We start from the raw sequence: 14,930 nt of genomic DNA, 5'->3' as shown, positions 1-14,930 counted from the left end.
GGGCGTGACAGTACCCCCCCCCCCCCCCCCCCCCCCAAAGGTGCGGACTCCGGCCGCAAAACCTGACTCTATAGGGGAGAGTCCGGGTGGGCATCTAGCCTCGGTGGCGGCTCCGGTGCGGGACGTATACCCCACTCCGCTCGTGGATCCGCCCGCTTCGGTAGCGACTCTGTGGCGGGGATCGTCGCCGGAGGAACCGGACCGTGGATCATCGCCGGATGAACCGGACCGTGGATCGTCGCCGGAGGAACCGGACCGTGGATCATCGCCGGAGGCTCCGGACCGTGGATCGTCGCCGGAAGCTCCAGACTGTGGATCATCGCCGGGGACTCTGGACCGTGGATCGTCGCCGGGGACTCCGGACTGGGAACCCTCGCAGGAGGCTCCAGACTGGGAACCCTCGCAGGAGGCTCCAGACTGGGAACGGTCGCAGGAGTCTCCGGACTGGGAACCCTCGCAGGAGGCTCCGGACTTGGAACCCTCACTGGAGGCTCTGGACTGGGAACCCTCGCAGGAAGCTCTAGACCATGGATCATCACTGGAGGCTCCTTGTCATGGATCATCAATGGATGCTCTGGGCCCTGGATCATCACTGGAGGCTCCGGACTAGGAAATGTTGCTGGAGGCTCCGGACTGGGAACCGTCGCTGGAGGCCTGGTGCGTGGAGCTGGCACAGGGCGTACCAGGCTGGGGAGACGCATTGGAGGCCTGGTGCGTGGAGCTGGCACAGGGCGTACCAGGCTGGGGAGACGCACTGGAGGTCTGGAGCGTAGAGCTGGCACAATGTGTCCTGGACAGATGACAACCTTCACACGGCAAGTGCGGGGGGCTGGCACAGGACGCACTGGGCTGTGGAGGCGCACTGGAGACACGGAGTGTAGAACCGGCACAGGACGTTCTGGGCCGTGGAGGCGCACTGGAGGTCTGGAGCGTAAAGCTGGCACAACGTGTCCTGGACAGATGACAACCTCCGCGCAGCAAGTGCGGGGACCTGGCACAGGACGTACCGGGCTGTGGACAGTCACCTACCGCAACACAGCGATTATAGGCAGACCTGGTATTTTGGAATACTGTCCACATCAACAACGTGTACACAATTACACAGCAAGGCAGCCTAGATTTGCAATGTAACAGAATACATAACAAATGAGGGTTTTTGGTAAAATACATAAAGCATTACTGTTTGTCTCCCTCTTCAGACTATTGAGAGATTTGCTGTGACGGTAAAGGAGATAGCCCAGTTGCTGCCAACATACTGACTCAACTCCAGCCACTTTAATAATGGAAATTGATGTAATACATGTATCACTAGCCACTTTAAACAATGCCACTTTATGTTTATATACCCTACATTACTCATCTCATATGTATATACTGTACTCTATACCATCTACTGCATCTTGCCTATGCCGTTCTGTACCATCACTCATTCATATATCTTTATGTACATATTCTTTATCCCTTTACACTTGTGTGTATAAGGTAGTAGTTGTGGAATTGTTAGGTTAGATTACTCGTTGAATATTACTGCATTGTCGGAACTAGAAGCACAAGCATTTCGCTACACTCGCATTAACATCTGCAACCATGTGTATGTGACAAATACAATTTGATTTGATTTGAGAACTCTTGAACATCAGATCGGAAGTTACTCACCCCAAATTCCTGCTTCTCTTTCGACTTATCTGCCTTGGGCTCTCTGTAATTCCAACCCAATTTTCGGGCTACCCGAGAGGAAACGGTACCGACACAGAGGCAAGAGATCCTGTGATTTTGTGGAATAACAATTATTTGCAGGAGGACATCAGGTCAGTGATGAGGGAGGGCCGTCACCTGCTCTCCAACCTAGTGGCCGATGGCCAGGAGAACAGAGATATCTAACAGGACTGGCACACAGTACAGAGGTACAATAAATATTATAAATAATATAAATATACAATTATATCTATTTGTATTTATTTCTTGGTTTTCACATATTAATGACACAGCATAACAATCATTTCATTCTTCAGGTGTGCTTTAAAAATAATAATGAAGTGTGTCTTCACATTGGTGTGTAGTATATTTTGATCTCAGGTTATCTTCATAATAGCAGTCATGTGGTTCTGGAGGGATTCTTGTTTTGAAAGATTTAAGTGTTCACCTGTAGCTTGTGTTCCCCTCAGACTTCTGGCACAACTACGACAAGCAGAAATAACATTTAGTGTTAAAAGTAGTAACTTCCTTTTTGCTGTTGTTCAAATTGAGGAGACCCTGGACCAGCTGATTGGTCAGGAGAAGGAGGTCACTGCAGTGGGCGGGACTGTGGTCCAGACAGAACAGCTACTGAAAACACTGAAGTCACTGGACACCCGAGCACAGGTCATGGTCCAACTACACAAACAGCCCACGCACAGGTCATGGTCACACTACAGAAACTAGCCTCACACTTTACCTTACATCTTCATTGGATGACAGTTTCTGCCAGAGAAACATAAACTTCTCCAGACAGGTACAGTAGGATGGGGTTTTGTGATTGTGGTGGCTGTCAGGAGGAGATGGGCTGTGCCCAGATCATCATCCTGCGCGGCCACCAGCTGGCCACCAATCACCACTACGCTCTGGCCCTGATCAACCAGCGCTGTAACGAGCTGCGACACCACTGAGATGTGCTGACCACCGCCATCCAAGCCAAACGGGCTGCCCTCACCCGCATATGCCACCGGCTGCTGCGTCTGGAGGTGGTATACACACACACACACGCACACACACGCACACGCACACACACACACACACACACACACACACACCTCTCCATGCCCACTCATGCCTTTTTGTCTGCCTTCTTAGCCAATCGGCTGGTAGATAAGTTCCAGTCCAAGGAGGGTGCGCAGGCAGCGCTGCAGGATATAGAGCAACTCCAGGAGGAGGCACAGTGGTGTCTGAGCCAAAGCCCTGAGGTCCTCCGCTACAGGTATACATCCCTGCTCCATAGTTTTTGCTTGGGTATCAGTCACTTTTCCACCCAGTCTGGCTCCAAGCCATACAGTATCATTTCATTTCATTATCACTGGATCATTTCATCCCATTATCACTGAACCTGTCACGCCCTGATCTGTTTCACCTGTCCTTGTGGTTGTCTCCACCCCCTCCAGGTGTCGCTTATTTTCCCCTGTGTTTCCTGTCTCTCTGTGCCAGTTCGTCTTGTATGTTCAAGTCAACCAGCGTGTTTTTCCCGTGCTACTGCTTTTCTATTCTCTTTTACTAGTCCTCCCGGTTTTGACCTTTGTCTGTTTTTCTGGACTGCGTTCCCGCCTGCCTGACCATTCTGCCTGCCCTGACCTCGAGCCTGCCTGCCACTCTGTACCTCCTGGACTCTGAACTGGTTTTGACCTTTTGCCTGTCCATGACCATTCTCTTGCCTACCCCTTTTAGATTGTTAATAAACATCTTGGACTCTAACCATTTGTCTGCATCTAGGTCTCGCCTTGTGCCCTTACAGTACCATTTCATCCCATTATCACTATCATTTCATCCCAAAGCTCTTTTGTATGACGATAACATTCGGTAACTGCAAACAAGGCAAACATGACATATTTCTATCATCATTACTACAATGCAACTACTGTAAAACTATTACCAACACAAGCTTGCACTATCATTATCAACAACCTACTGTTGCCAGCTCTTCCCAACTGTCTCCATCATGCAGATCAAATACTGTAGGTCTTATCATGCAGATCAAATACTGTAGGTCTTATCATGCAGATCAAATACTGTAGGTCTATCATGCAGATCAAATACTGTAGGTCTATCGATTTCTATCAGTAACATCTATCTTTCACTCACTCACTCACTCACTCACTCACTCACTCACTCACTCACTCACTCACTCAGATTCAGTTTGGGGGGGGGCATTGAGATGCTGTCTGCCAAGCATTGAATGATCCACAACAGACATCAATTTTTGAGGAAGCTGGCTGACATTTACGTGAGGCCCATCCAGCTAGGGGCCCCTCGGTCTGAGCACTCTCCCCGAAGAAAATCCCCCCTCTTCTCCCTCAACCACAGTACGTTACTATAATTACAACTCTTACCCAGGCCTAAGGGACGCTGGATGTAAATGTACAGTGACTTCTCACAATCTGATTATTAGGTATTAGTTAGAAAAGGTTTTCAAGAATAATAGTGGACATTCAGCAGCCTGTCTCCCTCAGGTCAGGTGAAGTATTTAGTATTTATTTTATAATCATTCTGTGTGTCTTCATGTCGCAGGTCTAGATTTAAACCCGGTTCTCAACTCAAGGTTCTCTTTTGAACTCTTACCTGGCAAGAGGGCAGCTCGGAAAAGCCCTACAATGGTGAGAGTTGTGTTATTACACATGAAGATCAAAAAGTTCTGTAACATCTAGCTGCATTAATGACGTATTCCTAGAATGTCCCAGCTTTACATTTCAAATCTCTAGCCACTTTAATGATTAAAAAATAGATGTAATAAATGTATCACTAGTCACTTTAAACAATGCCACTTTATATAATGTTTACATACCCTACATTACTCATCTCATATGTATATACTGTACTCTATACCATCTATTGTATATTGCCTATGCAGTTCGGCCATCATTGATCCATATATTTCTGTGTACATATTCTTATTCATTCCTTTACACTTGTGTGTATAAGGTAGTTGTTGTGAAATGGTTAGATTACTTGTTAGTTATTACTGCATGGTCGGAACTAGAAGCACAAGCATTTCTCTACACTCGCATTAACATCTGCTAACCATGTGTATGTGACAAATAAATTTGATTTGATTTTGATGTGAATAGTATTAGCATTGTTTCCAATGTGGTATAACATATTTGTGTCTGTCGTCCACATGGTCTATGTGCTCTAGAGAGGTTTATCATTCATCAGCTTGTCATGTTGACTAAATACTTGTGTCCTCTCCGGTCTCTCCTCTCCAGATAGAGGTGCTGCATGATCATGAGGAGAACTGCAACTGTCTCTCCTACAGCCAGAGGGGAGAGGAGAGCCCAGACCATCTGAAACGGTGAAACAGCATCCCACCCCACTCAACATTAGTCTGGATGTACAGTCCGACTCCAGTTTGGTTTCAACATCTGTTTATCTGTCTGTTATCTGTCTAGAATGTTTCATCAGGGTCACATCATTTAATTTAATAAAGCAATTCCCATTACTGGTGCTTGTCTGACTCGCTCTTTCTCTCTGTGCATCTTGCTGACTGTGCTCTGTGTCTTCAGACACATAATGAAAGAGTTTATTGAGACAGAGAGGATCTATGTTGAGTAGCTGCTTTTTCTCTTGCTGGTAAGGTGTTTCATTTGACAGTTGCACAGACACACAAACCATCCCAAAGGGTACAGGATAAAAACCCAGTCTCCATTTCTCTAGGGTTATAGAGTGGAGATGGATAACCCTGTTCTCTTTGGAAATATGCCAAAGATCTACAAATTCGACAGCAGGCAAGGATGTACACACAAAACACACAGATATACTCTTTCTTTCTTTCTGTCTCTCTCGCACACACACACACACACACACACACACACACACACACACACACACACACACACACACACACACACACACACACACACACACACACACACACACACACACACACACACACACACACACACACACACAGCTCTGACTCATTTTTTGCAGTGAATAGTGTATTGATTGAAGTTAAGCCTGCCATGTCCGCCCCTCCTCCTTTCTGCAGGACCTTCCTCCAGGACTTGGAGGAGTGCCTGGAAACTCATGAGAGGGTTGGAGCCTGCTTTCTACAACGGGTGAGCAAGCTTGTGATCACCCCTCTCTGACCCACTGTCAGCATGTGGTATGAGGTCATCAGTCAGAGACCACTGTAACCATCTACAGACATGCTATTGAGATTTCTCTGTCATTTCAGAAAGAAATGTTTCAGGTGTATGAGCGCTACTGTCAGAACAAAGCCACAATCTGAGTTGCTATGGAGACAGTGCTCTGCTTGGCCATTCATCCAGGTACTCTCGCTAAGTGCACTGTCAAGCTTTTTTATTGACCAGAGATGTACTCCTACTTACTTTCTGCTTTTAAATACCCTTTCATCTATTGATAAAATGTTTATTTATTTTTTATTTGAAGTTATAGTTTTGACAAATGTGTGTCTTCTGGATGAATTTGAGACATTTCTTCAATCTTTCCGTCCAGTGGCGATTGTAACGTGTAAATCTCGGTGGGGCATGCCAGCAAAGCCACACCACAACACAAACAAATACATGAATTGAACTATAATGGTGACAAACGGTGCCCACAAACTGTTAGGGCCAACATAAAGCTGTCCCAGCAGCAGAGCTTTCTATTCAGCACAATGGAGTGAATCCTTACCACCACTACACCTGGCTATCAGCGGAGCCTTGCCTGGCAGCGAAACAGTTCATATAGCCTCATTATCTGCCTTTTTAAAAAACATAGCTGATATGGCTGACTTGCTTAAACAAATGTGGTTTCTACTGACAATTGAGATGTACAAACTATGGCATAAGGGGACGATAGGCGGATAAGAGGCAATCCATAATTTCGATTAAGACATTAATGAGTGAGCTAGGACGGATGTAGTCAATATAACTATTTGTTCAGCACTTTTGAAATGTACAGCGACAGAATTCAGAACATGGGCCATTCTTACAGTATTCTCCCTGTACACCAAGTCAGAACCGTAGGATAAATAAATGGCATATAAACAGACAATGAAAGCTCTTACAATATTCAATTATTACATTTCTCCAAAACAGGCTATAGTCTACATGTGCACCACCAAGCCAGAACAGTAGACTAAATTATGAGGGGGAAAGGGACCAAATGATTAGGGTGAGGCACAGCTTACTACACAACATACACTTAGTATTACTTTCTTAGCTACAGTATACATATCTTCCTGGCATATTACATCATTGATGCAGCCATTTTTGGACTCATCTTGTTGTGCTGTGCTCACTTGAACAGGAAGGTCAGTCTCTCGATTTATGGTGCTTTCAAGACAACTAGGAACTCTGAAAAAAAACAAGGTTGCATCATGACGTCAGTGATCTTCAGGTCAGAGATCTAGAAAGAGGCCCGAGTTCCAGACTTGGAATTCCGAGTTTTCCGAGTTGGATGACCATTCAAAGCTTATTTTCCCAGTTGTCTTGAACTCACTGAAGTCTGAGATTTACCAGTTCCAAGTTTCCAGTTGTCTTGAACTCACTGAAGTCTGAGATTTACCAGTTCCAAGTCTCCAGTTGTCTTGAACTCACTGAAGTCTGAGATTTACCAGTTCCAAGTTTCCAGTTGTCTTGAACTCACTGAAGTCTGAGATTTACCAGTTCCAAGTTTCCAGTTGTCTTGAACTCACTGAAGTCTGAGATTTACCAGTTCCAAGTTTCCAGTTGTTTTGAACTCACTGAAGTCTGAGATTTACCAGTTCCAAGTCTCCAGTTGTCTTGAACTCACTGAAGTCTGAGATTTACCAGTTCCAAGTTTCCAGTTGTTTTGAACTCACTGAAGTCTGAGATTTACCAGTTCCAAGTTTCCAGTTGTTTTGAACTCACTGAAGTCTGAGATTTACCAGTTCCAAGTTTCCAGTTGTCTTGAACTCACTGAAGTCTGAGATTTACCAGTTCCAAGTTTCCAGTTGTTTTGAACTCACTGAAGTCTGAGATTTACCAGTTCCAAGTTTCCAGTTGTCTTGAACTCACTGAAGTCTGAGATTGACCAGTTCCAAGTCTCCAGTTGTCTTGAACTCACTGAAGTCTGAGATTTACCAGTTCCAAGTTTCCAGTTGTCTTGGACCTGGCAGAAGTCATCCTGGATTGACAGCATGGCCAATGTATTCAAACTTTTCTGTTTGAACTTTTCTTTTGAATGTTTATCCTTTTAAGCTTGTAAAAGAGACCTTTAAACTCAGACTTGGACCACACACCCACTCCACTGGATAGTAGGCTTTGCTTTGCAAAGCTTGCAGTTAGCCACTGATTCCTTCCAAACCACTCATTGTTGAATTTGCAATTTCCAACTTGTTGTCTAATGTTTATGTCCAATGGCTGATGAGCACCAATACGTTTTATCTATAATTTATCTTCATATGACAACAATTGAAAAGGATTTGCAGTAGATTGGTGACTTGATTCATGATGATGACTGCTAGCTAAGATTTTGAAAGTATGATGTTGACATGATCCGTCCAATCAAAGCTACGGTAGATATAACATGATTTGATGTCATTTTATCTGTGGCCAATGACCTTGAGCCTTCTTGGAAGGGAACTTCTAATGTTACTCTATGGAAGCACCCAAGGGGCTTGAATTTTCGAGCTCTCTCTGTAGATTTTGTGGTGACGTAGTGTCCCCATGAGTGACAGAACACTGAGCCAATCACGGCGCAACTAAAGAACATTTCCAACTCCTACGCTCCGTATTTTCCGCTGGCTTCCCCACCACCACAGAAAGCACTGATCTAGACTGAAACACCTGTATTTTGGAGCTGCCTTACTTAAGAAAGCAAAAAAGAGACCATGTTTGTATGCAGCTTTATTAATTCAAATATTAAAAAATAAACATATATTTTTTACATTGTTTGCAAACTGATATGTGACACATATTAATGCCAAATTAACATACAAAACAGGCATAGGTCGCCACTGTTTCCGTCTCCATCCTTTGCAGGAGCGTGAGAAAAAGCTGGAGCACAAACTGGGGTTGGACTCATACCGCTGACAGCCAGTCCAGAGGCTGACTAAGTACCAGCTGCTACTGAAGGTACAGTAAGGCTTGAGCTCAGCCAACAACATCTTGACTTAGATGGTTCATGTATGAGTTTTAACATTGTGACATTGCCTTTGTAACACATTGGACCTCTGGGCTCCTGTCTTTCCCAACAGGAGCTGTAGAAACACAGTGTGGACAGTGAGTATATATTTGAGCTGCAGGGGGCACTAGAGGCCATGTGGGATCACCTCAAGTCTGTCAAATACTCCATGTACCAGACCCCCATCACAAGGTATGAGGTAGGGTGTGAGTGAGTGAGAGACCATATGAGTGACTTAGAGAGAAGGAATAATTTTTCCTAATTATTACAAAGTGAATTTTGTAATAATTGTGTCCTACCATATCCCACCATGCTGGGTTGTGTTGTGTCTGGCTGCGTCCCCCGGGCCAGCTGAGTGACCTGTGGCGGGTGCTGAGGCAGGGCTCCTTCAGTGTGTGGATCAGCCATAAGAGGAGCCCTACGCAGTTGAAGGAGCTGACCAGCTTCAAGCCCATGCAAAAGCATGAGCACACTCTTCGGCAAGCGCCGTGAGGAGCATGGAGAGGACCACGACCGCACCCCCTTCTACAGCTTCGAGCGCTGCCTGAAGGTAACGCTGGGGGGGCACTACTAGTACTGCTGATCTTATCATATGAACCCACATGTTCAATTTTATTGAGGGACAATCATTATGCTTTCAATGGTTAATTGTGTTTTCTCTGCAGATGAGTGCTGTTGGGATCACAGAGAACATCAAATGAGATGTGGGAAAGTTTGAGCTCTGGCACAGTGGCAGAGAGGAGGTGTATGTTGTTCAGGTGAGGGCCAGATCAGTGATAATTTGATTTTGATTATCTTGTGCTCTGTCTAGTCTGGGATTTGGCAAGTGACAAAGTGGTCTCTGTCTGGTCTTCTTGACTCACTGACCCACACAGTACTGTTCCCTGTGATTGTGTTCCCCAGGCCCCGACAGTCCAGATCAAGATTGCCTGGCTCACAGAGATCAGGAAAATACTCACCAACCAAGATTTCTACTTTGGATCTACTTGTCTGTCATCTTCCATTTTGGGTGTTTGTTCCCCATGTCCTCTATTGTGGTGTCTGTCTGCATGCTGTCTGCATGCTAGTAGTTTGGTTAAACTACCCCCCCCCCCCCCCCCCCCCCCTCCGAAGACATTCCCCCTACTCAACTCTTAGAGAAGACTCCTGTCTCCTCCCTCTACGACAGGTGATGCTCTTTGCATGTCCTCTCATCTCTCCATTTTACAATTTGCATGGTGAACAAAGAGACCATTCTAATTTCATGGACATTCTTTCCAATGTAATCGTCATAGCATGTGGGTTTGTTTGTTGTGGAATTCCATCATAACTTGGCTTCAACTCATCTTCAACTTACTGACTGTGATGCCAGGATTGTTTCTGTGGTGTGATCTAGAGCAGGGGTATTGAACTCTGACCCTACGAGGTCCAGGACCCTGCTGGTTTTCTGTTCTACCTGATAATTAATTGCACACATCTGGTGTGCCAGGTCTAAATCAGTCCCTGATTAGAGGGAAACAATGAAACAAAGCAACTGTGTCTGAGGCCAAACCTGTGCACATGTGGATATTATTTTCTGCCCAATTCCTTTGCAACTCGGGACAGTCCGGCTTGTACGACGGTGTGCATGTCAAGGAGTCCCGGGTAGATCGCTGGCTCTTCAGGTTGTTTTGATGTCCTTCCTCACAGTAATATCCCAGACCAGTCCCTAAGCACAGAGGAGGCCGCATCGTTAGGACACACCAGCCCCGTCCTCACAGACCCTGTGGTCTTCTCCCCCCAACCCTGGCACAATAACAGACGCAGTGAGTCAGCGTGGGAAACAGCAGCCATTTTGTCACACCAACTCACTTTAGTAGTAGAGCATATTCTATAAGACGGGCCTGTTAGTGAGGTTTTTCAACTGGAAACTCCAGCATGTTACAGTGGAATGTAGTTTGTGTAGTCAGTGGAAAGGTATTCTATATGAATTGTTTTGAAAGCGTCTAGTATAAGTGACATTTAGGTGGATATGTATAGTAAGTAGTGAGGCCTTTGCCTGTGTGAGGTGGTTGTATTTTAGAGGTTCTGTCTGTCAAACGTAGGTTGGCCTGACACCTCCCACTCAGTGGACATCTTTGAGGGGTCCGGAGGCCTGGAGCACCACTGACTTGTCCAACCTGTCAGAGTCTGACGAGGATGACCACACTACTCCACTGGTGAGCCGGTCTAAACGTCATTGTAGTGTTATTGTTCTGTAAAACAGTTGCGGAATTGTCAATAATGTCAGAATGTGTCAAATATGACGCTATTGTCAATCTGTGTTTATTACAGGTCTTAAGGTCACATGTGTTCCTCTCGCAGGGCCCTGGCAGGTACAGAAAGTATTGTGTGTAGTACATCTGACCTCATCATTAAGTGCGGTGATGTCATCCATCTGCTGCATCAGGACACTGTAGGGAAGTGTAGCTATTCCCTCCGCAAGGCAATCAAACAAGCTAAGCTTCAGTATAGGGACAAAGTAGAGTCGCAATTCAACGGCTTAGACACAAGAGGTATGTGGTAGGGTCTACAGTCAATCACGGATTACAAAAAGAAAACCAGCCCTGTCGCGGACCAGAATGTCTTGCTCCCAGACAGACTAAACAACTTATTTGCTCGCTTTGAGGACAATACAGTGCCACTGGCACGGCCCACTACCAAAACCTGCGGACTCTCCTTCACTGCAGCCGATGTGAGGAAAACATTTAAACGTGTTAACCCTTGCAAGGCTGCAAGCCCAGACAGCATCCCCAGCCGCGTCCTCAGAGCATGCACAGACCAGCTGGCTGGTGTGTTTACAGACATATTCAATCAATCCTTATCCCAGTCTGCTGTTCCCTCATGCGTCAAGAGGGACACCATTGTTCCTGTTCCCAAGAAAGCTAAGGTACCTGAGCTAAGCGACTACCGCCCCGTAGCACTCACTTCCGTCATCATGAAGTGCTTTGAGAAACTAGTCAAGGACCATATCACCTCCACCCTACCTGACACCCTAGACCCACTCCAATTTGCTTACCGCCCCAATAGGTCCACAGACGACACAATCGCAACCACACAATCGCAACCACACTGCACACTGCCCTAACCCATCTGGACAAGAGGAATACCTATGTGAGAATGCTGTTCATCGACTACAGCTCAGCATTTAACATCATAGTACCCTCCAAACTCGTCATCAAGCTCGAGACCCTGGGTCTCGACCCCGCCCTGTGCAACTGGGTACTGGACTTCCTGATGGGCCGCGCCCAGGTGGTGAGGGTAGGTAACAACATCTCCCCCCCGCTGATCCTCAACACTGGGGCCCCACAAGGGTGCGTTCTGAGCCCTCTCTTGTACTCCCTGTTCACTCAGGAGGCTGAAGAAATTTGGCTTGTCACCAAAAGCACTCACAAACTTTTACAGATGCACAATCGAGAGCATCCTGTCGGGCTGTATCACCGCCTGGTACGGCAACTGCTCCGCCCACAACCGTAAGGCTCTCCAGAGGGTAGTGAGGTCTGCACAACGCATCACCGGGGGCAAACTACCTGCCCTCCAGGAAACCTACGCCACCCGATGTCACAGGAAGGCCATAAAGATCATCAAGGACAACAACCACCCGAGCCACTGCCTGTTCACCCCGCTATCATCCAGAAGGCGAGGTCAGTACAGGTACATCAAAGCAGGGACCGAGAGACCGAAAAACAGCTTCTATCTCAGACTGTTAAACAGCCACCACTAACATTGAGTTACTGCTGCCAACATACATTTTTCCATTAAAGTGGCTGGAGATGAGTATGTAAAAAATTGATCACTAGCCACTTTAAACAATGCCACTTAATATGTTTACATACCAATATGTTTACATGCCAGCAACATAACACCCTGCATACCACTGCTGGCTTGCTTCTGAAGCTAAGCAGGGTTGGTCCTGGTCACTTCCTGGTCAGTTCCTGGTCAGTTCCAGATGATTCTGGAAGTGATGTTGGAGGGCCAGTAGGAGGCACTCTTCCCTCTGGTCTAATAAAATTATATCCCAATGCCCCAGGGCAGTGATGTGTAGGGTGCTGTCTTTCGGATGGGACGTTAAACGGGTGTCCTGACTCTCTGAGGTCATTTAAGATTCCATGGCACTTATCGTAAGAGTAGGGGTGTTAACCCCGGTGTCCTGGCTAAATTCCCAATCTGGCCCTCAAACCATCACGGTCACCTAATAAACCCCAGTTTACAACTGGCTCATTCATCCCCCTCCTCTCCCCTGTTACTATTCCCCAGGTTGTTGCTGCAAATGAGAACGTGTTCTCAGTCAACTTACCTGGTAAAATAACAGATAAATAGGTAAAAAAATACCCTACATTACTCAGCTCAAATGTATATCCTGTACTCAATACCATCTACTGCATCTTGCGTATGCCGTTCTGTACCATCACTCATTCATATATTTTTATGTACATATTCTTCATCCATTTACACTTGTGTGTATAAGGTAGTTGTTGTGAAATTGTTAGGTTAGATTACTCGTTGGTTATTACTGCATTTTCGGAACTAGAAGCACAAGCATTTCACTACACTCGCATTAACATCTGCTAACCATGTGTATGTGACAAATAAAATTTGATTTGAAGTGGTGAGAAGGCCCAGTACTAATATCACTACCACGCTTACTGTTAATCGTTGTTACACTAGTACTCCTGGTTCTCTCTCTGCAGGTGTGAGGAATGTCAGTCGTTGTGATGAGGGGCGGGTCTCAGCTGATAACCTCCACAGGATTCTGGGAGAGAGTGGCCAAGACCACTCATGCAGGAAGGGAGGTGAGGGGTTCCCATGGACCACTACTAGAGATCACTGTTCCTGTTATATTAGCATGGATGAATAAGATATCCTCATCAGTGCGCAATAATCTTACAACCTATATGTTTTGTTTACTCTTCCAGGAAATGAGACAACCAGGAAGCTCAGCTCTCTCTGAATGAACCATATGCCATCCATCCTCAGTCCGGACACAAAAACACAACTCTCGTCGTGCTGCTATCATTCCCATCCATGTTCATATTGCCTGTCTCTAGAGGCCTTAAACCTGCTGCCGGAGACAGACCAGTCGTCTATCAACCTTAAACCTGCTGCCCGGAGACAGACCAGTCATCAATCAACCTTAAACCTGCTGCCCGGAGACAGACCAGTCATCAATCAACCGTAAACCTGCTGCCGGAGACAGACCAGTCATCAATCAACTGTAAACCTGCTGCCGGAGACAGACCAGTCATCAATCAACCTTAAACCTGCTGCCGGAGACAGACCAGTCATCAATCAACCTTAAACCTGCTGCCGGAGACAGACCTGTATTAATGGCACTTGTTTCAACTTGTTATCAGTATAAAAGACACCTGTCCACAACCTCAAACATTCACACTCCAAACTCCACTATGGCCAAGACCAAAGAGCTGTCAAAGGACATCAGAAACAAAATTGTAGACCTGCACCAGGCTGGGAAGACTGAATCTGCAATAGGTAAGCAGCTTGGTTTGAAGAAATCAACTGTGGGAGCAATTATTAGGAAATGGAAGACATAAAAGACCACTGATAATCTCCCTCGATCTGGGGCTCCACGCAAGATCTCACCACGTGGGGTCAAAATGATCACAAGAACGGTGAGCAAAAATCCCAGAACCACACGGGGGGACCTAGTGAATTACCTGCAGAGAGCTGGGACCAAAGTAACAAAGCCTACCCTCAGTAACACACTACGCCGCCAGGGACTCAAATCCTGCAGTGCCAGACGTGTCCCCCTGCTTAAGCCAGTACATGTCCAGGCCCGTCTGAAGTTTGCTAGAGAGCATTTGGATGATCCAGAAGAAGATTGGGAGAATGTCATATGGTCAAATGAAACCAAAATATAACTTTTTGGTAAAAACTCAACTCGTCATGTTTGGAGGACAAAGAATGCTGAGTTGCATCCAAAGAACACCATACCTACTGTGAAGCATGGGGGTGGAAACATCATGCTTTGGGGCTGTTTTTCTGCAAAGGGACCAGGACGACTGATCCGTGTAAAGGAAAGAATGAATGGGGCCATGTATCGTGAGATTTTGAGTGAAAACCTCCTTCCATCAGCAAGG

General features: G+C 46.1%; 1 pseudogene; it reads left to right on the top strand.

Moving 5' to 3' along the window:
* The window catches only part of LOC139388208 (proto-oncogene DBL-like), a 33,891-nt pseudogene extending 20,108 nt beyond the window's left edge, over positions 1–13,783 (top strand).
* Positions 13,784–14,930: the final 1,147 nt, after the last annotated feature.

Source organism: Oncorhynchus clarkii, chromosome 29 (genome assembly GCF_045791955.1).
Source record: "Oncorhynchus clarkii lewisi isolate Uvic-CL-2024 chromosome 29, UVic_Ocla_1.0, whole genome shotgun sequence".
NCBI lineage: Eukaryota > Metazoa > Chordata > Actinopteri > Salmoniformes > Salmonidae > Oncorhynchus > Oncorhynchus clarkii.
This window is presented reverse-complemented; position numbering and strand designations above follow the sequence as displayed.